Source organism: Pogona vitticeps, chromosome 12 (assembly GCF_051106095.1).
Source record: "Pogona vitticeps strain Pit_001003342236 chromosome 12, PviZW2.1, whole genome shotgun sequence".
Taxonomy (NCBI): domain Eukaryota; kingdom Metazoa; phylum Chordata; class Lepidosauria; order Squamata; family Agamidae; genus Pogona; species Pogona vitticeps.
In genome coordinates, this window is record NC_135794.1 from 25,051,352 (window position 1) to 25,076,768 (window position 25,417).

Genomic DNA, 25,417 nt, shown 5'->3' on the forward strand with positions numbered 1-25,417 from the left:
GTAAAGGTTCCCCTTGACAATTTGTCCAGTCATGTCCGACTCTAGAGCGTGGTGCTCATCCCCGTTTCCAAGCCATAGAGCCAGCGTTTGTCTGCAGACAGTTTCGTGGTCACGTGGCCAGGGCAACTAGACATGGAACCCCGTGACCTTCCCACTGTGCCAATACCTATTTATCTACTCACATTTTTACATGCTTTCGAACTGCTAGGTTGGCAGGAGTTGGGATGAGCGATGGGCGCTCACTCTGTCACGTGGATTCGAACTGCTGATCTTACGACCTTGCAGCCCAGAGGCTTTGCGGTTTAACCTGCAGTGCCACCATGTCCCTGCTAACGGAAAGGGGGCAAAGGCTAATTAATTAATGTTCATCACTTCAAACAAAGCAGCCATGTACCTGGGCCTTCCTTCGGTCCTTTCCCAATGGCCTCGGCGAGAGAAGGGTCTCTCCCAAGAGTAACAAAACTTGGAATCGAGTGGCGTCGTTCTCTCCACCCATCCTGAAATAGGAAGAGAAGCTGCCAGGAGAAGCCACAAAATGGCCTGCAAAAAGGGGGCTTTTTCATTGTTTATGGGTGGAGTTTTTGTTTTTTGCAACAAGCATGTAACTAAGTTACACTTTAAAAGTAATGCTCTTTTTTAAGGAGAAAGGTAGAGTAACTTTTTTAAAAAGAACAGTTAACAGTTTGAGGCCTCCTTTGTTCCCTAATGTGTCTCCAGATGATCAGAATGTCGTCCTTCTGTGACATGGAGAGACCAGATGGTTGCGATTGATAAGACAGCCTTGCTCTCAAAAGCACCCTCCAGCTTTAGGACTTCAGTCTCCCTAGTCCTTCTCCCCTTGTTGTCTCTCTCCAGTCCTATCAATAGGCCCAAAAGCCACTTGGGAGCTTACCCCACAGTTACGATATCTCCAAACTTGCTTCACAGACATTCTTCCAGAGGCAGACGCCGTTCACCGTGCATGAAAAGAGCCCCTGGCCTTGGCACTCCTATGAATCTAGAACTGTTGCCATTACCGTGGTCCCGTCTGGCGATGAGCAATTTCCCTTTTGCCCGAGTGTCACTTTCGCATAACTTGCTCCTTCTACAGCTTTGAAATAACTTAATTTATTCATGGAAACTGTATAGCTGCATTAACAAAATGTTGAAGAATTAATTTAATAGGATACCATGAGCTTTCCTTCAATTAAGCCGAGTCCTGATTATTCCCACCCACCCTTTCCTTAAATTCTTGCCGTTAGGTAGTCATATCATTTGCATAGTTGGTTACACAAGTCTTACAAAATGGAATTTATGGATGCATTTTTGTTTTTCCTCAGAAACTAGATCTGGTTTCATAAGCTGTGAAGCATAAGCTCGCAAAGTGTGAAGGAACTCTTTGCATTAAATTTTGTTTTACTGCATAATTTGCATTAAGAGGAGGGAAGGGTATTTAAATATTGTGAGGTACCAACTTTTTAAATGGGGAAGCTGGCTGTCTAATGACACAGCACATGGATTTGCACACACAAGGGTTAGTTCAATGTTATGGAGTATGGATGTAATATACGCCCACACCCAATACACTCACCTTCCAATTTCTGCCTAAAGCCAGAGGTCTCTCCAAGGCACCTCACAGTGAGAGAAAACTAGACTATGAGATAATTAAGATGTTTTGTTTGTTTGTTTGTTTGTTTTAATGAAAACGCTGTAGTATTCGACTCCCTTACACTTTAGTCATGTTTTAGTCCTAAACTCAATGTCAAAATTAACATAATCAATCGGCATTTGTTCTTCAAAAACCTCCGCTGACAGCCTTAGCAACATGGGACTGATTGCTTCTGGATTAAATGTCTCTCCTCTTCCCAGTTGTGGAGGGGGGGGGAAGGAATGGGGGAGGGAAGAAATCAACTCCATTATCAAGAAGAGAAGACATAAAGCTTACTTATTAGACAAAGCAATAATCCTCTGTTGAGTTGTCACACAATGACACGGGTAACATTAGGAGGCATTTTTTATTATAAATAAAAGGGGCCATTGAAGCTTCCAACTCATTAGAAAGAGGTCTAAGCAGATGACTTCATAGTAGAAAGCCTAAAGAATTATGAAAGGAAGAAAAGATGGATTTATCAACCAATATATTCTCATTAGGAGTTCAGTGCAATGTCTTTTACAAATAGATCTGTGGAGCCATTAGGTGTGGGTTTTCATTTTATTTTATTTTATTTTTTTGGCAAGTTATTTTTAAGCTATTTATATTCTTATTAGCAATGCTGCGTTTCCAGGGGCAATAAACAATGGGCAATGAAAGGCTGCTTTTTAGGCTGATTGCTTATAATAAATTCAGGAGACGGTATTCCTGCTCTGCAGAAAATCACACTTCCCAACACCCAAAGTAGTCAAAACATTTATCTGTCTAGGCACCTGAAAGGTGTGATCTGGAGAAATATGAAGCGACCACATGTTGTCTGAAATGGTTCCGTTCTAATTGCACCAGGCTCTGCTTAGTAGGGTTACCAGATAGGGTGCTCCAGAGATATGTAGGGGGTTCCTCAACAACAGATCAAGCCTTCCAAAATGGGGAGAACAAAGCTGAATAGTAGGTAGGTAGGAGGCACCGGATGGATACAAGGAAGTTGCCTTTTTCCTAATAGTTCAACTAGCTCAATTAGCCGCAAGACTCAACATGGGCTGTGAAATTGGAAGGTTTTAAAACATGGTTTGACAGAGTTGCGGAGGATCAAGGTTGTCCAATTCATGCCAGTTTCCAGTCTTCAAAACCGAGGGAAATAAGCAGGAGGGCGGCATGGGTCTTGCCTTCTGTTTATGGGTTGCCCCCCCCCCCGGTATGTGGTCTATCTGTCTGTCTACACACACACACAAACACAAACACAAAAGTAAGTTACACAAAATGTGTGATTCCAGTGATGCAATTCTTCCTTTCCAGCAGTCAGTTAAGATGCCCACTCTTAAGAGGGATCACTACGAACGGAGGAGGAATGACATAATTTTAAGGCTGCCTTGTAGTGTAAGAGGCAACTAATGCTGCAAACGAGTGGTTACACCAGCAGTCGGAAGAATTTTATTTGCAGGGACTTAAGAAGCTGCAGGACAGATGTCACAAGTGCACTGACTTCCTGGGGGAATATGTCGAATAGTGTGGCAGTTACAGCTTCCTAGCTCAATTTTTTCTGGGAAAGGCTCAATACTTATCAGCACCCCCTCGTAAGAACGTCTAAAACCTGACACCACAGTGAGTGAAGCAGAAACAGCAAAGGGTCTAGTGGCACCTTGAAGACTAACAAGGTTTTATTTTCATATCTGTGCCCCCACTGATCCAAAGAGGGCTACAGGCCATGAAGACATCTGCCCAGTGTAACTTGCCAGTCTTTCAGCTGATACAAGATTATTTTCTGTTTTCACTACAGTTGCCTAGCACGGCTTGCTCCTCGGAAATCTCCCCAGAGCATTTTAACTTGGCAATGAGCACTGGGCAGGAATTTATTTTCAAAAGTGCCCCAACCTAATGCTGGTGAATCACCGCTGGATTCTTACATATTCAGCCACCGAGTAGACTAGGCCTCTGATTCTTAACCACAAAAGCCAAACCTCCTCCACCGTGACTGATCAACCAACGACAGAAGCTTTACAAGGAAGAAGGACAATCCATTCAGCCTTTCAAAGGTGCCTCATGTCCTAAAAGAATGGAATGAAAGTCAACCTATAGATTCACCAGAGCACTAACCCACACATTTGGGATGATCTCCACAGAGTTATCCTGTACTATCGGGGGACTCCAGCTCCCAGAAATCTCCAACCAGCATATCCAATGTTGAAGGATTCTGGGAGATGAAGTCAAAAACAACTTGAGTGCCAGAAGGTGAGAACTGCTCTCTGAAGGCAACAGACAAGAAAGGCAGATGGCCCATTCTGATGGTACAGAAGCGTTTGATGCTACTGTTCAGATTTCCATCTTTCCTTCCTTCCTTCCTTTACTATTTCAACCACTGGCCAGTCTTCGCGTTAACTACTATTTAGGAAGACACAGCTTTGAGTGGGAAAGCTGTGCCTTTATAAACCCTTCACAAGTATATCTAAATATGTTTTTTAATTAGCTACTCAATTCCAGTCCGTCAGTCTTAAAAGACCTCGGTGAAACAAAGCCCAGCATGGGCGCATGGGCTCCATCCTCTTCTAATTGTGCAGGACCCATAAGTCACAAGACAGCCTCTCTCTCGCTTGGCTTTGGGACTGAAGTTCCACTTATTAACTTCAGGAAGTGGGCAAATATTAGAAAAAGAAGACAAGAAAATTAGAGGGTTTGAGCCTTATTTTTCTTCTCATTTCTGCCTCGCATGTGGCATAAAAATAGACTTCTTTTGTTTCCAGAATGGATTTTACAAAGCAATCGAGGTGGGTTGGCAGCAAATATTTCTTTTCACAGAAAAGTACATATGAGTTTCCCCCTCCTCCTATCACCCAAAAATCTCGAGAAGCTTTTCAGAACCCAGCGCACGTCCTTTCCTCTTCGCAACTCATTTTCCCCTCTTTTTGTGACAACCGAGGCAATAATTCACAGCTCGCTGGGTCTCCTAAATAACCCCCTTTATATTTACATGCCCGGCATTCCCCCCATTACCCAGCAGGGAACAGCTCGGCTGGCAGGCAGTCATTAGACATCTTAAGACTTCAGAGCTTTAACATGCCCCTTCCCTAGTTATAGCATCTTAAATATAAAATAAAGTAAAAATAAAATCAAAATACCCCGTGCAGGGTGACTGTCCCAAAACCGAACAAGGACGTAACTGTGTGTCATTTTTGTGATTTCCCAGAGTTTCCTTCTCTAGGCTCTATCCAGACTTTAAAGCTCAGACGCCGGGGACTCTTACCTCCCCACCCCTCCCTCTTCCATAGGAGATTAAATGAAGTACTTGAGTTTCTTCTGGAGAAACTTTTTATATGTGCAGACTTGCCTCGCCTTATGTGCCACCGTTAATTTAATCCAGAGGCATTCAGAAGTCTGGGAAAGAACAACACTTTCACCCACTGCAAAATAATGAGAGCTTTCGTAGAGGCCAGAGAGAGAGAGAGAGAGAGAGAGAACTGGCAAGAAGGGAAAATATCTGTCCATATATACAGTACAAGAAAGACGTATTGTTTGGTTCCATTAAAGTGTTCTTTTGGAACCAATTTAGCAGCGAGAATGGAGGATTAACTACCAAAGTCCTGAGGTTTCAAATGGCTTTATTACCAATCTTCTCCTTCTCCTTCTTTAACTGGGTGAAAAGGAAGTATCAAGATTGGATTACTAATAGACACCTTTGGAGACCGAAACAAGGACTATATTAAACGTTCTCAGTAACAAACATGGGTACTGGTAGCAAAAGCGTATTATTTATTTATTTATTTATTTATTTATTCAATTTATATGCCGCCCAAACTACCCAGAGGTATTAGCTTGGAAACCGTTTTCCACTGAACTTCTCCAGCCTCCAGTTTTGTATTTATTCATTAGTTTGGTTGGTTGGTTGGTTGTTCATTCAGCAACCAGCTACAACCAACATCCCCAGAGAGCCAGGGCTATAGATAAAGGATGATGGGTGTTGCAGAACAAGGATGGGCCTGGAGGAACTTAAGCTGGATGGAGACTTAAGTTGGGTTAGCGAGACTTCATTGGTTCACTTGCTGGTGAACATCTTTGGTGCAGCAGTCGCACCTTCTACTCCATCGAGCCATGCCCAATGGATGGCGATCTTATTAGAGTTTTTTGAGGAGCATGAGATAGCCAAGGAGAAGTCTTGACCCTCAGTGAGGTTCCATGGCTGAGGTGGAATTTGAACCCAGGCCTCCTGAGACCTCTTGAGATGCTATCCATTACACCACACCAACTCTCAGAAGTTGCAGGAAGAGGAATTCCTTTAAAACAGTACAGAATGAACACAGCGACTCTTTGTCTGCCAAGGATACAGCCCAGAATCTCAAAGGCTAGGGAATGCTCTTAAATTGTAGGATTTGCTCTCTGGTGTCCCAGAAAGAATTTATATGACCAGAGTAGTATGGGGAAAAAAACCAACCCCACCAAACAAATATTCAAACCAAAAAGGGGCCCAGGCTTCAACATGCTGGAAAAAAACCAGGTAAGACCTGAAGCACACCATCGTGACACAAAAAATATATGCCTTTTCCAGAGCTTAGAAATAACAAAATTATGTTTGGTTGGAACTTACTGAGAGATGATGTTAAGCATTTTCTTGGATAACTGCAACTCTCGAATTACTTTGGCAATTACAGAGGTTTCCCCTCAGAGGATGAAGAAGCAATATTGTACAGTTCTTCAACTGTTGTCTCATCTTGTGACTTGTGAAGTTGAATCCAAATGAGCAGATTAATTAAAAGGGACCATTTACTTACTTTTGATAATGAGGAAGTAAATTCTTCCTTTTTCAAAATTCTAACTCTATCAGAAATTAATATTTCCTATGTACCTTGGGGCTGTACTGATACTGTTTGACAATTTAAAAAAAAATCTTTTGAACTGTTAATTTAAGAAGACAACATTTCTGTTAAAATTTATTGATTGCTTATGGTTAAGAATAACTAAGAGGAGCTATTAAAAATAGCTTTCCAGAGCTGAATATTCCCAAATACTAATTGCTCAAGTTACTAGTCATCCATGTAGCATATGCTGAATACTTTTCAAATGGCCGAGAACTGTCTCCCTAAGTCATAAATCTTTCACAGGTACAATTATGTGTGAACAGTGATAGGAAAAAGTACATCCAGCAGCTGGAGTCAGGTGGGTTTACCACAGTAAAATTGCAAAATTAAATTTAGATGAACTTAATTAAGAAAGGGGATCCAATTTAATATGGACATTCATCACCCGGTCATTGAAATCCTTTCTTCTGTCAAGAAAATACATTACGGCATGAATTTCAGAAGCCACATAAAGGTGGAAATGAAGTGTGAATGGACGGGAAAATAAAGTCAATTAGTTACGAGGAACCCTAGGCAGGCACGGCCGGGCCGTGATCAGCCATCCATAGTCCCCGAAGGAAGGAGGCCTTTGGAGAGAGCAGGGACCATGGTGAGAAACAGGCTCCCGGGGGGGGGGGGGCAGGCAAGTCCTTAAGTCTGAGTTCCAAATCCAACTCCATGTCTTTGCTACCAAGTCCCAAGTCCCTTTTAAAAAATCCAGAAAAAGAAGGGATGGGGATGGGTTCTGAGTCTCCAGTCCAAGTCACTGGGGGAAAAACAACCCTGAGTCAAGTCACGGGTATGACTTAAGTCCAACTTGACAGGGAGTCCCACAGACTTGATTCCCCCGCCCTCCAAGCTTCTCCATTATTTTGAAGGTCTTCCCTAAAAGCTCTGAGGTGACCCCTTAAGTATTATCCAAGCAAATGTTCCTCTGAAAAGCGATCCTTTGGTAAATGCGGCAGGTCCCTCCCTTGGGCAGCATGGGAAAGGTGGGAAGCCTGGTCTCCCTCCCAGCTTTCAGTTCAAGGTGGGCACCCACCACTATCAGTGACCGCCCCCTCCTGCACGAGAAGCTACTGTCTAGGGTTAACACCAACAAGGCTCATCCTTGATGGCTGTGCTGGCTGGGGGATTCTGGGACCTGTAGTCCTCAAATGCAAGTTTTCAAAGCTCTGGGTATCTGATGCACACATCAACTCTCTGGTGCTCTTGAGCAGCTAGTGAACCAAATGCATCAAAAGCCAAGAGGAGGGTGGCCAGTCAGACCCCTTTTTGGACTCTTCTTCTAATGTGTAGACGAAATGAGTCAGACATAAAATGTGCCATTTAGATTTCACCTTTTAAAAATTCTAGTACAAGACTGTTAATTTTTCTTACTGTTCGTGTTTCCCCCTCCTCTTCTATTAGGTTTTAATGCTAATGCTGTTCTTTCATTCTAATATCCCGTAGTCTTATCCCCTTGTTTTTAATATGCTGTGTCTATTGACATGATGTGTATTAGCATATGGGCAGCTTTTAGGCATGTCTTTAAAATGACAGCTCCATCGCAAGTTGTTTTGAATGTCTGTTGCGGGGAGGATGGGAGGCTGTGGAAATACGAAATGGCAACAAAGCTTTACGGGGCTGCCAAACAAAACAAACCAAACCAAAAGGAAACATCATCAACCAAACTCAAATAAGTGAGCAATAGATCAAATAAAGTCTGGACTCTCCTTAGAAGCAAAAATAACTAAACGGAGGCTGTTGTATTTTAGAAACACCAGACTCACTGGGAAAGACAATAACATCATCTACAACATGTCACTGCACTATAATCAACCAAAAAGTCATTAGCTACAGGTTGCTACGTACTTGTTATATCGCATTGGCTGCAATCCTCTCGCACAGCTCTGCATGCAGAAGGGTGAAGGTCTTGTCACATGTGACAAACTGCTGGTGACCAAAGGTGTTTCCAGGATGCGTGTGGCTAGTACGCAATGTGACATAGGGGCAAAGGAAGTCTTTAACCAGCAGCGATTTGCTGACACCCATGGAGCTGGTTCATTGGATTTGGGCTACTAACACACATTATTTCTATGCTGTACATTATTTGCCAATCAGCTACAGATCTTCCAAAAAGCTAGGAATGTTTCCCCATGCGCCTTCTGCTTGCCCAATGTGGGTATGCCTCTCCATGGATTGTAACCTAAGTAAGGAGTGGGGTCCCTCCATTTTAACATTTGTACAAAGCATGTGTGGGGGCACAGAATGGTTTGGCCCCACCATGGGGCCAGCTGTGTCCAATGGTCAATGTGGTCATCTCCCACATGCCTTGCTCCCCCCCCCCCAGCCATAAGAGCTGGTGACATCTGACAGGCATATCTTTAGGTCTTACCGCTGATCTTCTGATGGTTGGGTGATGATGATACAGATCGGCTTCAGCTCCAGGAGGTGACCCTGCCAAACAAATCAGAAAGAGAGTGTCATCCAACCTTCATTTTCTGCCTTCTCTTGGGATAATATCCTTTATGTTGTAAGCCGCCTAGAGTGGTCGAAATGACTAGATAGGCGGGGTATGTATAAATAAATAAATAAATAAATAAATAAATAAATAAATAAATAAATAAATAAATAAATAAATAAATAAATAAATAAATAAATAATGCGCCACTTATAGTAAATTGTTTGACTTGTCTGACTTTCAGTTATAGTTTCATTGTTATGGTCGTCTTCTATTTTATCATGTTGCAAACTGCCCAGAATCACACTAATGGAGCAGTATATTAAACAAACAAACCAGACAGACCAACAGACAGCTTTAGCAGGCTAATTGCCCAGTGAGAAACGTGGGCTGTTGATGAGTATGGCAGGCTTAATGATGAAGCCACTCAACAGGGACTGGGGGCACCTTGTGCGGTCTGCCACTTTGACTGTACAACCTATGTATTGATTTCCCAGAGTGTATTCTGAATAGAGGCATTGTCCTTTTGTGAATGCAGTCACTACTGTCCAACCAGCGTGGAACCACAGAGCACGGCATGGTTCGTTTTAATAAACAGCATTAAAATAAAAAAAAATTCTTAAAGGTCAGTGCATGGAGGGAAGGATTCTGATGACCAAGAGGCGATTAATGAAGCAGACACAAGAAAGTACCAGTTGCTTAATTAAAATCCCCAAGATGCCTGTAAGTTCAGAGAAAAAAATTCAGCCCCTCTGACTTCTCCTTTGGGGATTTTTTTTTCCTCAGCCTCAGAAAATAAAAATTAAGGAGTTGACATTTTGTGGTGCAATGGAAGAAGATTCCGCCCCCCACAACAGTAGATTATGACTGCAATTACAGTTGAGACAGGGACCATCCCAGGGTTAAGGAGCAGTGCTGAGTGGCCAAAGAGAGAGGGGGGGGCATAGGCACATTGCTCTTTAGACTGAGAATGTTGCCATTTCCAACCAGGATTTTGAGAGAGTGGCTCAAGAGACTCTAACACAAAGATTTAAGAGGGTACTGGATTAACTTCCCCGGGCATCTCTCGAATTTCTTTTAAATCCATTGACCTCGTAGGCAGGGGCAAGTAAATAAATGGGTTTGAGGCTTAGCTAGGCCTTGCTTTGCCTAGATTCCTGTTCAGAAAGAAAACTCCCAAGTAGCACTGGGGCAGGAACAGGAAGCTTGAGCGCAGCTAGGCCTAGCTGGGCCTCAACGCCTTTCCATTGAGGCTTTTCTCCCAGGTGAACCACATTTAGGTCTCTATAATGTATCTTGTCAGCTAGAACTCCCAGAATAGAGAATTGTTGGATCTGTTGCCCCTCCTCTCAAAAACAAACAAACAAACCAACAAACCTCATCCCTATTACCAATTGGCAATACTGGCCTGGAAGGACACCCAGGGTATGACTCATTAGAAGGTAGTCTCCTATGATCCTATGTTCCTCCTTCATGTCTAGCTGGTATCCTGTTGGCTTCCACAAGGTAAGTTCACTCTTCATACAGACAACTTGGAACGTAAAGGAAAATGAACCAGAAATGATTTTTAAAAAGTGGAACAGGTAAAATTCTTTTACCCCTCCTTAAGGTGGGACAGAGAAGAAAGGAGAGAGTACAAAGCCTGCATGCTTAAGAGCAAAACAACAGCAGTGAAATGGAAAGGAAAAGAATGGAGAAGGCAAACCTTTGTGTTCAGAAAGTCCCACTGAAAGGAATGGGGGCACTTAAGAGCATTGTCGTGCTCTCAGTCCCATTCACCTAGTGGAGCAGGCTTGCTCAGAGAAGTTCCCTGGCGGGGGGGGGGGGCTTTTGCCAGGTACGAATGCCAAGGTGCAATGGGGGTGCAGCAGCAGAAGGTCTAGGGGCACAATCCAAACCCATTAAAACCTGTCGGAGTTTTGCCAGGACATAAAAACAATAATAAAACGACCGCATACACTGTGTCAGAGCTATCTCCAGACAGAAAGGAGGGAGGGAAAATGAAAAGAAAACCTCCGTCAGTTGGGGACTTGGCAAGAGGAGCTACATTAAAACCAAGAGCAAGCAATAATTAGGAATGGCCAGCTTTTAATGTGAGCCACAGCTTGATTTTGCAGTTAAAATTTCCATGGCCCCCTGCACATAATGGACCTGTTTCATGGTTAAACAAAAATATTCAGAAAATAACCTGTGTGGCTTTGGACAAATTTCATTAAATAATCTTGGACACTGATTAAAAATGCAACATGAGTCACTCAGTTCTTTTTCCAAATATCTTTCTTTAAAGAGTTATATATATATGCACATGTGTTCAATCCATTTTCCATCTGGTTTAGCCTGAGGTTTGCTATTCCCCACAATACATCTGAAGGAATAGGTAGGCGCCCCACTAACCGTAACTCTGAGCCTGAACTAGCTACTTTTCAAAAACATCTACAGTTGATGCAAAGAAAAGGCTGGTTCACAAGGTTTCTTTTTGTTTTTTAAAACAGGCTTTGGGTGTCCTCAGTGATATGATCACAGCAAATCTTAGTAAGCAGCATCTGATGTCACTATGATCCCCGAAGGAATAGAATCTGCCTGCACCGGAGAAAACAAGAGAGGGATGGGACCAAAACAGAGAAGTATACCTTCAGTGTAGGTGAAGTACTTAGGAAGACCATGGCAAGACAAGTGAATTTTCCACAACTTGTATATAAAAGAAGTCTTTTATTTTAATCCTCAGTGTCTCCAAGCAGGACTAGAATAATAATCTGTGGAGGCCAGTGGCTTTGATGTCAGTGGAGTGGCGAAAAACCATTAACCACCCACCCCCATAATGTTCAATTCTGGGAATTACATTTGTAGATACCTTACTTACAGACTCAGATGTAGCTCACCTGGGAGAAAGACCTCAACCGGAAGGCTCTGAAGATTAGCTCGGCCTTGCTCCACCCAAGCTTCCTGTTCCTGCCTCAATACAAGATGGGAATTTTCTTTCTGAATTGGAAGTTAGGCAAAGCTAGGCCTCAAAGCCTGTGAGTTCAGGCCTTTCTCCCAGGTGAGCCATATTTAGATGTCTGCAAGATGTCTGTGTATTAGGTAGAAATCCCAGAATGGAGCATTATGGGATCTCTAGTCTAAGAAAAAAAAAAAAAAACCAAAACAAAACAAAAACCAAGAAAATGTTCCTAGCTGTGAATTCATGCCACGTTTTACTCTGAATTTTACAGGAACCCCCCCCCCCCCAAACGTGCTGAAACCACCCCCACTTCAAGGTTCAGTACCCTGGATAGCTCCCTAAAGGCTGGAAAGGCACCTGGTGCTGATTCATTCCCCCCCCCCCGCCCGTTTGTGTCCCGAAAACCTAGAGAGTCTCACTGCCAGCCAGTGCTGACCCTACTGAGCACAGCTGGGAGAATTCAATGCCTCTGTGACAATTTTCAGGTTTCTTCACCCAGCCCTATGAACCTTGGGTGCTCTAGCTGTCATCCCCCATCTTCCCCGTTTCCCCAAATGAGCTGGCCATCTTTCTGTAGAGGGGAAAAAAAGCAAGAGGAAAGGCACAGAAGCCAACAGGTGCTCGGCAAGCTTCCTGACAGTCCAAAGCAAACCTTCTGGCACTCAGAAGCATTGTAAAAGCTACAAGAACTTTTGGGGAGAACATCCCGACTCCTGTCCCACGAGAGCGTGTTTGAAATGTTCACCTGCAACTCAGTTATGCAGACACAGGAAGAAATGACGGTTGATGTCGCTCCGGAAAAAAAAAGGGGGAAAGTGATATTATAATGATGCTCTCAAACTCTGATATGACAAGAGTAGCGCTCAGCTGTGCGTGGTGAGGGATTTCTGCAATTTAAAATTTTTATGTGCGATGGGGACAGGGAGGGGAAAGATGAATTATGCTTAACGCTAGATGGCTTTTAATGCTGTAAAATACATGGTAGCCTGAAGTGCTTTAAATACGTGCGCCGCCACTCTGGCGAAGACGTACACAGACAACTGCTGAAGAGCAAGTAAATCTCTCCGGCACCTGGCAAGATGGTTGGCAGAAGAAGCATTTTCCCAAGGAACAGCAATTAAAGAAACTAAGAAGGCGCGGAGGTCTGGTTCTATCTGTAGGCTGATGCATCACAGCAAGGGAATGATCCACTTGCAGAAGAACCCAGCCCAGGAGGACCCGCTTGCAGCTGAATGAATCATCTGGCTCTCCAAGGCCAGCAAAATTGTCCACCCTGGTTCAAGGAGCATCCTAGTGATCCAGATCGACTCTGGCACCCCTGGAGAGAGGAATTCATTGACTCCAAATGTGGGACATGCCAACTTAGTTACTTTCAGTTTCCATTGGGCACAGCCTGGAATACAGGATCGTCCTTACCTCCGAGAACTCCTTTGCAGTTCTGAAGTAACAGTTCATCCCCAATACCTTTCTGGAAGGGAGAACCCCTTGAAGCCCTCTCTATTTGCACTTATGATTTACTACCCCGAGCAGACGTTGTCTAGAAGGGCGGGGTAAAAATCGAACAAACAAACAAACAAACAAATAAATACTACTCATGTCTGTGCCTTCCCTTTTTGTCCAGGGAGTTGTAGGTGGCCTCTACATTGCGCATCTTTCCTCTACTGAATCCTCATAATAATAACTCTGTGAGATAAGTCAGGCCAATATGGACCATGGTCATCTAGTGAATTTAATGGCTCCATAGGGGATTGAACCCCTCCTAAACTGTAGTCTAAATCTCTAACTTGGTGACGAGAGAGTGCTAGAAGCCATGCCCCTTCCTTGTTGTTCTCGTTACAAAAATGCAACAGCCTAACAAGATTTAGCTGGTCTGTCTCCATGGCAGCCTGAATGGCCACAGTTTCTGTGATTCAAGTGATGCTGGAAGGGGGTTAAGGCAATGGTCCCCCTTCACTGCTTGTGGGTGCCACATACTTTAAAGCACCCCTAAACAGGGCTCAAGGCTGCCTTTGCCAATACACTGACCTTGAGCTAAATTTCTCTGAACACAAAGAGGGGGAGAGGTGGAAGTGTCCAGGGTTACACTGTCAGCCACCTGTTGTTCCAAAGGTATGTACCTATAAGCCAGTAGAAAGTGCCACCCACCATGCATTTACACATTCTTCGTAATGCAAGATTTCTTGGAAACATTTCTCAATGACTCATACAGATGTCAATTCTACAGAAAATAGGTGTACTCTCCATGCAGGCAATAATTTGTTTCTTAAAATGAACACGGCAAAATTTGCTCCAGCAGCTAAAGAAGTCCATGCACAAATGAGGAAATGTCACTGTGTTCCCAGTCATTATCTTGTTTGATATTTAAGTGGGCTAGAGGGACAGAAGAGTATTTAAGGCTGCAGTCCTACATGCAAAAAATTGTATTGGTCCCACTGAACTCAGTAGGACTCATGTCAATAAGATATTACTACGTGTAGTACATTTCTGGTCTTTGACCCTCTGTCTTCTACCACGAGCCTGTTTGGGCTTTAAGATCTGCAGGGAAGTTCCTTCGACCTTCTTGGTGGCTGGGCTCAGATTGTAGAACTCCCAGATGAGAGAGGGTGGGTCGGCCACCTAGGTTACATCCTTCTGCCGGTGCACAAAAACTGTTCAGTTCAGGCAGCCTGCTGGAAACCGACCAGCTGCCAATGGCAAGGGCTTTACAGGATGTGCAGCACTTTCTATTCTTAATTTTATAAAACTCTTTCCCCCCCGCTAACGCTGGACCTGAAGTTGTGGCCATTGTTGGTTTTTGGTGGAAATGTGGAAAAACAACATTCCAAGAGAGGAATCTGGCTGTAGTGGGTCCCATTGGGTGGCGACCAGAATGTTTGATCTCAGTTGATCTCAGTATAGTTTCAGGCCCAGTTTGGCAACTGAAATGGCCTTGAATCCCCCGCTGGATGATGACCACTGCCAGAACAGACCTGGCGAAAGTGGCACTCCATTTTATTCTCCTGGGTTTCTTGGTGGCTTTCGATTGTGCTGTCCATCTCTGCTTTCGCACTGGTTCAGTTTCGCCTTGTAACACAAACTTTATCTATGGCTTCTCCTTTGTTGCAAACAACTCGCCTATAATTCTCCCTATAATTTAAGTTTGTAGTAGCCTTCACACTGTTATCTATGCAGAAATGAAACTTGAAAAGAAGTTACAAGGAGCCTCAGTCACATACAGCTTCAAAAAGGAATTACTACTTAACCCTCCTTCCCCCCACCAAAAAAAAAAAACTCCCTGAAAATGCAATTCACTATAAATGTCCAAGACAACCACCAGGACACAACTGCTTAATACTGCTCTTGATTATGGAAATCAATTAAGTTAAGCCAGTCACATTATGTAGATCAGTGAAGGCAGATTGTGTGTAAGTCTTGTTTAAAACAAATGTTAACAAGATTCCCAAATCCAAAGATGCCTTTCTAAATGCAGTGGCTTAAGTCAAGCTCGTTTCAGCATCTCAAACAGCAGCCACCTACGCAAGGCACAAAGGAGGCCACTGTATCACACAGAGAGAGCTGAAAATGCCTTAATAAAAATATTTCTGGGTTGCCGAAGTGCACGGATGTAATGGCATCTGTATTGCAGTCAAATTGCCAACAGGGTGTGTGGGTGGCAGTGTAAGCAAACTATGTCCATCTTCTGAACAGGCGACCCGGAGCAACCTGGAATGTAAACCTTGTTTTATCCTTGCATGTAAATTTTGTCTTATCCTTGCAGGTGAAGATGGGCAACCTCGCATTATTCAAATTTTCATTGGGGGCTTGGTCTATCTTTTAAAGCTCAAAGCTCTCAGAAGTCAGAGTCAAAATTTCAGTCTAGCTTGGCTAAGTCCTGTTTTCACTACAGTAAAGCAAAGCCATGGTTTGGGGTGTAGGTCAGAAGGAAAGAAGGTGCACAGAGAGGTGGACGTCCGTGTACCTTCATGGATCATCTTATCTTTCCACTCTGCCAAAGCAAACTCAAATTAAAATCCACAGCTTCATGCTAGCCCTGAAACGTTTTATTTCAAGTAGCACAGACTGAAGGAACACACCCCACAGAGTGATTTAAAAAGAGAGAGAGAGCTTAATTCTGCTTGCCAGCTCCTTAATCGGAGAAGTTCTCCATAGCTGTTCCACCCAACGAGCCGTGTGTGGGCTTCTGCACATGTCACGGTCCCCACTAACTTTAATCAGATTCTTCTCATTAAAATCTAAATCAGAGCCAAGCAAAGGCCGGAAGATCTGGCTGCTTGTGGCAGGAGCTGATGCAGATCTTGAGAGAGAGCCACACGGAAGGTGGGATCATTATCTCCCAGCCCAGCTACACTTGGCCATCATGTCCATAGAAGTCTGTTTTGTGGTAACGGCAGCCGCTGCCTTATCAACACAGGCAGGGAGATACCAGCCGAGCACTGAGCATGCCCAATGAAGCAACCCAAAATTGACGTGGTGGGGTGGTGGAGTGGATTTAGAAACCAGAATGGAAAACAATCTATTTTTTTAAAAAAGATGAACTTCGGTCACTACATGGTTCTGGGACATTTTACATTGTGTTTTTTTCTGATAATGCAGAATAATTGTTGATTGCTTCCAGCTAAGTGCAGGATGAACAGGAAGGGAAAATGCTGCTTAAATTTTTCTTTTGTTTCTTTCTTCCCAAATTACTATCTTGCAGACTGCATCTTTCTACATGAATTCCCTCAAGGAACCGAACAGTAACAAGGTGTGCCAGTGGGGTAGAACAATCGGCACCGAGTATGGAAGTGGGCTTCACTCTTTCTCTGCCCCATCTCACCAGGTTGACAGGGATTAATTTCTTTTAAAAAGCAACCTTCCCAGATCAGTCAGAGAATCAGCCAATGGCAAGCTCTCCTTTGGTTGTCTGCTTCGGAAGAACTTCATTGATTGGCATCCTCTTAAGCTTGCAGAGGCCTCTGTTCCTCACAGCAAACAAGGAACGGAACAGACAAGACTGACTGGGGGCTTTTCTTGGGCTCTTTTTTGTTACATGCAGGAGTTCTTCTTCAGCGTTCATATCCAGGCGGTAGTTGGCTCACCAGCTCCTCAAATAAGCATTGATTTTTATTTTTATTTTTTTTTAAAGCCCTGCCAGTTGTTTCCATATATTTGGGCTTGGCAACTGTTTTTAGAATGGAATAAGTACAGATTTCTGGGCCAGGAAGGAAAAGTATGAATTACCAACACACAAACACCCTGAACATTCTCTTTTCCTCTCTCAATACATGTGATGAAGAATTATTTTTTAAAAAAGGGGGTGGGAATAAGGCACCCCCTTATGGCTCAGACTTGGCCAGTGTGACTTCTTCTTAGATTACAGGGATTACCAAAGAAGGAGAGTCACATTTTCCATCTCTTGCTTGGCCCAGATCTGGAGGAGGCACTGCCACTGAATAAATGGCAGAGAGAATCAGGTGGGGCTACCGAAGCCCAATCTATTGTCCTCTCTGGTTCCTGTTCTTTCTTATCTCAGTGCTGAAATTTTGGTTGCAAGCTCTTGCAATACACTCACAGGCTTCTGAACAGCAGTGGAAGAGATCTCGGTGAGATGATTCCATGAGGCAGTTTTCATTTTGATTAGATTACTTGATAAGGTTCTTATCAAATGTATCTGCTTTGCATTGACAATACAGGAATTGCAGGGATAGGCTTCAGCACCCTGGAGAGCTCCCATGTAGTCTGAACTAAAAGCTGAGGCGCATCAGAGTTCCCTCTGACCTGGGAGCCACCACTGGCCACAGCTTGTGAGGTCTGGCACTAACTGTCACCTATGCATTGCCCCAAAACCAGCCGAAAGAGGCAGGAAACGTACTTGGCTAATTAATATCTAGATGCAAGCTTGGAAACTATAACGCAAACATTATTTTAGCATCATGGAAAAGTCTGTACTTAGTGCTCAGGTCCTCTTCATGCAGATCTGTGAACAAGCTTTCTAATGGAACAGAAGATGGGGAAAACCTTGGCTTCTTGGGTTTCAGCTCCCTGAAGGACTGGCAAGTATGGACGATGATAAGGGATTCTGGGATTTTGATCCAAAATAGTTCTATGATCAAAAAGGTTCCAGGTGAGCACCAGCCTGCTTCAGTTCCTACAAACTCTTCTAAGCATTCTGTAGAGTAGCAGGACTGGGGTTGAGGGGATTAAAAACTCTCTTTCCTCTAATATATAAGGATGCATCCTGAACAGTCAGAGGGATCGGCTGATGGAAGACCCACTTGTCACAGTCTTTAGGGGGAAACAGGCTAGCAAAATCAGAACAGCTTGTGGCAAGTGACTAAGTTTGGAATTCTTTATTTCAATGCCTGTTTGCCGTACCGAACTGCATTATTAATGATTTATAAAAAATATTCATCAACCTTAAACAATTTTTTTTTAAAAAAACATGAAAAATATTCAGGCAGATCACTTGATGATTGTATAGAAGCCCGGACCCTGACTCATGCGTTCCGTAGAAAAATATATTACCGTCTGCTTCTATGAATGTAATTACACTGTCGCTTAGACCTGACTGATCACCTCTATGGTGCATGAGAACCAGGCATCCTGTCCTGTTATGCAATCACTCTCCCAGCACTCCTAAAATACACAACGGGAAAGCGAGAGGCGAAGGAACAAATTATCTGACACGGAGAGCAGGAAACACACATTTAAAAATGAAAATGGCTTTCGTAACTGATTGTTTATTCAGAGCCTGATAAACGGGGGAAGAACAAAGCATCCTGTATGCAACCAGTGTTCTAATCATGTCCCCCACCCACCCACCCACCCACCCCCTCAGCTTGCCTGGCTGCTGCCTCCACCTGAGCTTCATCTGGGATTCCTTGCTCCAGCCAAGGAAGCTGGGGATGGATAGAATTAAAAAAGCTTGTGCGGAAAATCAAAACAAAAGGCATGGAGGTGTCTGCATTTCCACTGTTGTCTCGTCCTCAAAATCATCCTCCTTGTTGTTGTTTTTTTGGGGTGAGGGGAACCTGAGGCCTCTCCCTTCCAACTTCATGGAGGCCTCTGGTCTCATGTTTTGGCCCTGAAATCGAAGCAAATGAGAAAAAGACGTGACCTGGGAAGCCCACGTGCCAGGCCTCTCTTTGGTGGAAAAAGGTGGTGTGGATGCAGAGGTGCTCGTGTGTGTACATATTTAGGAAGACTTTCAGAGGTGCCTGAGCAGGTAAGGTTTAGCTGACCACCCAAAGCTTCAATCCCCACTATATTGTTATGCTATGTAAGTGTTGCCAAGTTGCCTCTAACCCACAGTGACCCTAGCAGGGTTTCTGGATATCAGAGATATTTAAGGAGTCATTTCACCAGTGCCACCCCCTGCTCAGTGAGTTTCCATGGCCCTGAAGAGATCTGAACCCAGATCACCAGAGTCAGAATCTGACCCTTTTATCCATCAAGCCACACTGGCTCACCAAGTAGATTATGAGCAGTGCATTACTGAACTTTTTTTTGAGGCTTTGTGAGCAGGAGACGACTCAGATGCGTTTCTGTTTTAGCATTATAAATGTAATAGGAGAGATGCTAGTGTTATGCTGAGACCTAGCCAGTGTGGTGGAGTGGATGGAGAGTTAGAGGGGAACTCAGAAGACCAGGGTTCAAATCCCCGCTCACTGGAATTTGGAAGTGACTTGATGGCACCGGAGAACAGCAAAGCGCTATACGAGGTTCATGCCACAAACATCTGTCGCTGAGTTGTGCAATGCAAAAAATGACCCCTAAGACAATGTGAACAGATCAAGGCTCCTGTTAAGACTGAACAGTTTGTTAAACTGAATGTGTGCAAGGGATGCATTAGTGTAAACAAGATCCCTCCAGAATCTGGGCCCAAGGCCACTTTAATTTTCAACTAATCACTAGTTAAAAAACGTGATTAATTGAAAGTAAAGAAAAAGAATAAGATGGGGGTTAGGAGGGGCAAAACATGAGCTCCTCTAGAAATCAGCCCAGCTACTACCTGCTAGACCGCTTTGCATTTGCCAGTTTTTCTTCCAAAATGGTCCCCTACTGAGCATATTAAAATAGTCCCACCCAGTTATTGCCAGCACCATCGGGCTTGTTGCTGGAACACCTATAAAAGTCTGGACCGGCCTGATTGGCTTTGGTGGGATTAATATCCAGAATGAGATGTCTTCCAGCATCCAGTCCAGGGGTGCTGGATTCCAGCTTGATAGATTGTCAGACCCCTTATTGACAACTTGCAAAATATTTAACAATGATATCAGGCAACATCCTGACATGCCTGGCAAGTTCCTTCACACGGCACACAGCCAGCCCGCTCTCATGATGGAGCAATACTTCACTATTTCAATACAAGTTGCCATTTATTTTGCTAAAATATTTAAATCTGTGCTTAATAAAGCGAGGAATGTGTATGAATCAGAAGATCCAGGATTCTAATTTTAAATTTATACCCTGAGTAGAATAAATGATTAAGGCCTCTGGAAACTGCTCTGCATGACAAGGAGGGGGGGGAGATTACACCCCCTCTAAAATGGAATTCTCTTTTCCTGGCACGACTTTCACAAGCCTTTTGACAATGCAGGAGGGCTGGGTGCTCCACTTCATGCCACCTAGCAGTCTCATTCACCTGCTAAATTGAATTTGAAGTATAATAGGAAAGGATCCGCTTATCTAATTAACCCTCTTAGGTTGAGGAACGTATTGCAAGCCTGCAAGCACTAAAAATTATTATAACATTCTTTAAATCATTTATTAAGCAAGCGCGGGATTATGCATTATTGAACAACTAGGAAGGAGACCCCCATGCATGGAGCAGGTCTATCAACTTCCTATTTATGTCACTGATTATGTTTCCACCTACCTAACAGTTCCTCCCTCTTGCATGGGTTTTACTTTGGATTTAACTCATGAACTAATTATGATTTCTAATATGAGAAACTCGCTTGTCACACCTGTTTCCATTACAGTGACATGACTGAACTTTCCAGTATTTGGAAATAAAGGACTACCAAGTCATAACACCACAGTGATCCCAGGGGTTTTAAATGAAAGATGTTTTTGTTTTACCACTATTTTATTGTGTCATTACTTGATTGCATTGTATTTCATGGGTTTTGATACTGCAATACTGCAAAATGTTTTGGAATGAAATGCGTTGTAGAAATGTCTTAGCAAAAAGAAAACAATAATTCATCACGAATATAGTTCAATAGGCAGAGGTTCAAGCACAGACTTGTAGGCAGCAGGAAAAGAAGAAGACCCAATACAAGATGGATGGACTCCCCGAAGTAGAGGTGGGCAATTAATTTCAATAGGGGGCCACATGAAAAATCTGAACTGTGTCCGGGGGCCAAACCAACTATACTTAAAAATAAAATGAAACAGTGATGCTATGTGAGCGTTGTAATTTGTTTACCACGGGGGGGGGGGGGAGAGAAAAGGATAAAAAACCCGACACTGAGCTAACTCACCTGTCCTCTGTTCCCCCATGGCCTTCCTCTCCTACTGTCTTCTATCTTGTGCAGGCAACGTGATGCGCCATCATGTCGCCTGCGCAAGGATTGCTTCTGGCCTCTTGAGCGGCAGGCTCTGCAGCCTGCAGCTCAAGAGTAACAGTCAAAACCCGCGAGATCCCAGCTTCGGATCTTGCGGGTTTTGCTTACTGCCATGCTGGGTGACTGGAGCCAGAGCTCCGGCTCGCTCAGCGTCGAGGGGCGGGCCGGACGGGAGCGCCTCGTGGGCCGTACTTTGCCCAGGTCTGCCCTGAAGGAACCCCTGAGAGCTCGAATCTGCAGGAGCGGGACAGGGCAGCTGAGGACAGGGCATTTTGGAGATTGCTCCTTCGCAGGGTCACTATAAGTCACAGGCAACTTGACAGCACAACAAGAAGAACCCGTCCCAAAGTCATGGGGAACCGCCGGACGGACCACACCACGCTATACGAAAAGCTGCCTTTCCAAACTATCCCCCCATCCAATTTCGTGAATGGCCAACATTGGCTAAGAAAATAAAACCTTCTGGTCTCTGGCCTGACTCTATGTAAGGCTACAGCCCTATCAATATTCTTTATTAAGATATCTTTGAATTGCCTCTCATCCTTATGAGCAGAGGTACAAGGGCACAGGGATTCTGGGAGATGTAGTCCAGGGAGAAGCTTTTCTGAGCTTTGGCTTAGTCTGACTTGATTATCGTGCGGGTTCATTTGTACATGTTCTAGTGCTCACTTACACACACACACACACACACAAAAGGTAAAGCACCCATGAGAAACTGGAATGGGAGACCATCGAATGACACCTCTCAAATAAATCTTGTGTCTTTAAATTGTTAATTAACAAATGTTAATCCTCTTTCCAACAGCTGGGGTCTCGGGACCAAATTAAGCAAGACACAGCTGTGACATCCACCTTTAATTATGTTTTCAAACACTTAAGCTAAATATTAATACTGATACGAATAAAACTAACAGAAATACTGATGATAATAACATCACTCTGAGATTTTGATAATCACCAGAAAAGGCATGCTGCAGATTTGTTCTTCTTTCACCTCCCAAATTTCCACAAAATTTACTGCACTCGTTCAAATGTATGTTTTGTTCTACACAGGCAAGTGTGCTTGGAGGTAAGACTAGGTCACTTAAAGTTACAGGGTAATCTGATGCTTGGCTTCCAAAACAACCTTGCCCCTTCAGCACAATAGTTTAGCATCTAAACTATTGCTAAAAAATAAATTATATTCTGGATGACAGATAAATTAAATCAGAATTAGCACGTGCTAAATATAAAATTGGTTTCTCAGCTTAAATTCATTAATCTACTTAAAATATACATAAAAATAGAACAAGAGAAAAAAAGACAACAGAGTATCCCTCTCCAAAGTATTGCAGATGGAGGCCCTGGAAATAAACTCTGAGGGAATTACATAGTCAGTTGTTCATGAAATGGAACCCAGATTGTTTTTACCAGCTTTTCAGTAAAATATGTGGTTGTCACCACTGATGCTATCCAGATTTCCACTGACTTTGCTTAAAGGAAAGTGTACCAGACTCAACAGCAGCACACAGGAAACAGGATCGACCGAGTGTCTCACCTGCTTACTCCTCTCCTTTGGGCCCCCAGGGTCAATTGCTTGATACCTACAAGGCAGAGAGAGGTCTTGAGGCGGAGAGAACCGGCAGCACCTTCCTTTGGGCTACCTGCTGGTTGTGGAGAACAGGAAGCTACAGAGGGCCAAGGCGCCACTAAGGCAGAGGCGCAAATGCTTAGGTGTTACCCAGAAAATACGCAACTCTGTGCCAAGGAAGAAGCTTTGTTCTCAAGAAGGCTCTTCATTTCCTCCGATTGCCAATTGAGAGCACGGCTCTGCTCGCCAGCCTGTTTAAAGGCCCATGTTTAGAAAACAAGGCAATGGAGAGTGAAAGCAGCCTAGAGGGACCACCTGATCACTTCTCCTCCTGCAGAAGCCAGGCTTTATCGTGAGGTGCCAGCTGCTTACTGGACCCCCACAGTAAGCGCAGTAAGCCAACATTTCCATTTTGCAACCACTTCCTTGTTTGCTGCTGGAAAACAATGGGCTCCAAGGTTCTGCTTCTACCTCTCGAGTCTGTCTTCTTTGCTCCCAATCTCTTCAAAACACATGAACCCTATCTTGGGTCCTGTTAAGGACTGTGGCTGGAAAGAAACCAAAGGAATTTAATTCTATTTGGATTTTTAAAAAAATACAGTGGTGCCTCGCTAGACGCAAGATTACCTTGCAAAACCGTTAATTCGCAAGATGGGTTTTTGAGATTGCTATAGCGTTTTGCAAAATGGTTTTCCCTACGGGCGATTTTTGCTAGACAATGTTTCGGTCCGTGCTTCGCAAGACAGTTTTTTTTCGGGACAGTTTTTCGCAAGACGACGATTTTGACAGCTGGGTCTGTGCTTCACAAAACGGTTTTCCTATGGGTGATTTTCACAAGGCAACGATTTTCCCCCCATTGGAACACATTAAATACATTTCAATGCATTCCAATGGGGAACCACATTTCACAAGACAATGTTTTTGCAAGACAGCGATTTTTTGCGGAACGAATTAACATCGTCTTGCGAGGCACTGTAGTTCTGGGTCTGTAGGTTGTTTTCAAAATCCTATCAACTGCCACCTGCTTAATGAATCAATAATGTGAGCCCTCAATTAATGACCCCCACATTAGGATCACAAGTCCACTGTACTGAACACAGAGGTGGGGCAATGGATCTAGGTCAGCACATGATCCAGCTATAAACAGGGAAGATCTACAGCCACATGATTGGTGAGGGTTTGAAGGAACAAGAGAACTTCAGTAGAAACTTCTCCTATTCTGTAAATAGTAAAAGCAACTAATGGATCAGAAAAATGGAGTCAGGGAAGACTCCTTCTGTATCCATTCAATGTCTCCTTTCAAAAAACTGCTGCCCATCCATACAGCTGAAGGTGCATACTTTCTCAGTATCAGCACAGAGCAAGACAAGGTTTGCTACTGTTTTCCACACAAAATATCAGCAAACATGGAGATGAGAAAATGCTGCCATTCCCCATCTTTGTACCGTGCCCTTAGAGACTCGGAGGCCCACATGTATACAAAGAGTGTAGCCCTGCGGAGAATCAAGGTTAATGAGTAACTGACATCATTACTGGAACCAGGGCACGGTTTGCCCTGAACAAACAACTTCCTGAAAAACAGTACAAACAGAAAGAAGAGGGAGAAAGTTGGCGTTGCTGCTCATTTCTACATTATCTGCTCACAAACTCTCCATTCAGAGGCATAATTGGTCCCCTCAAGTTAAACAATGATTTGGGTTTGACAGATTAGCATCTGCGTTTCCTAAAAGCTGTAATTTTGCAAAGACCCAAGGACTGAGTTAGAAACTGGCTACGAATTAGCCAAGTGCAAGCTAAAAGCATCCGTTCCTATAACTACTGGGTGGACAGTGTTTGCAAGCCAATGGTGGCTGCCATCAGGCTTGCCTGCACCCAACCAGAGGGCGAAAGTTTACCTTGCAAAAAGGATGAACCACCACGTGCTTCAGAGCACAATGTGTAAATACAGGTCACAAAGCAACTCAGAATGACAGAATTAAGATCTACTATGAGATGGACTGAGAAGGCAAGAGGAGAAGGGGACAACAGAGGATGAGATGGTTGGACAGTGTCACTGAAGCTACGAACATGACCAACATGAATCTGACCCAACTCCGGGAGGCAGTGGAAGGCAGGAAGGCCTGGCGTGCTCTGGTCCATGGGGTCACGAAGAGTTGGACACGACTAAATGACAACAACAACATGAGAAGAACTGAGTGGATTTTAATACAAATCAGTACAAAAGAGGTGGGTGGTGGAATAGAATCTGAGTCAATGTTCTGCTTTCCAATGGCAGGTTGCCTGAGGCAAAGGTTGCCTTATGCCTATAGATGTGGAAAACTTTCTCCATTTGAATATCTTTCTCTTATAAAAAAAACAAAACACACCTCCAGTCTCGTCTCACATTTCGTTTGTAGCAGGGTTCAAGATTTGGGTTCACTCCCCCCACCCGCTTCCTGATGAAAATCCAAATAGAT

The 25,417-nt window shown here is 43.7% G+C and overlaps 1 protein-coding gene across 10 annotated transcripts in view; it reads right to left on the minus strand.

The window, feature by feature from the left end:
• Positions 1-25,417, minus strand: part of SEMA6D (semaphorin 6D) — a 232,925-nt gene that overhangs the window by 150,549 nt on the left and 56,959 nt on the right. For all 10 annotated transcript variants that reach the window (XM_078381012.1, XM_078381015.1, XM_078381008.1 and 7 more), the window contains one exon: positions 8,834-8,895. The gene's annotated coding sequence lies outside the window, so the exon portion shown is untranslated. The remainder of the gene's footprint in view (positions 1-8,833; positions 8,896-25,417) is intronic.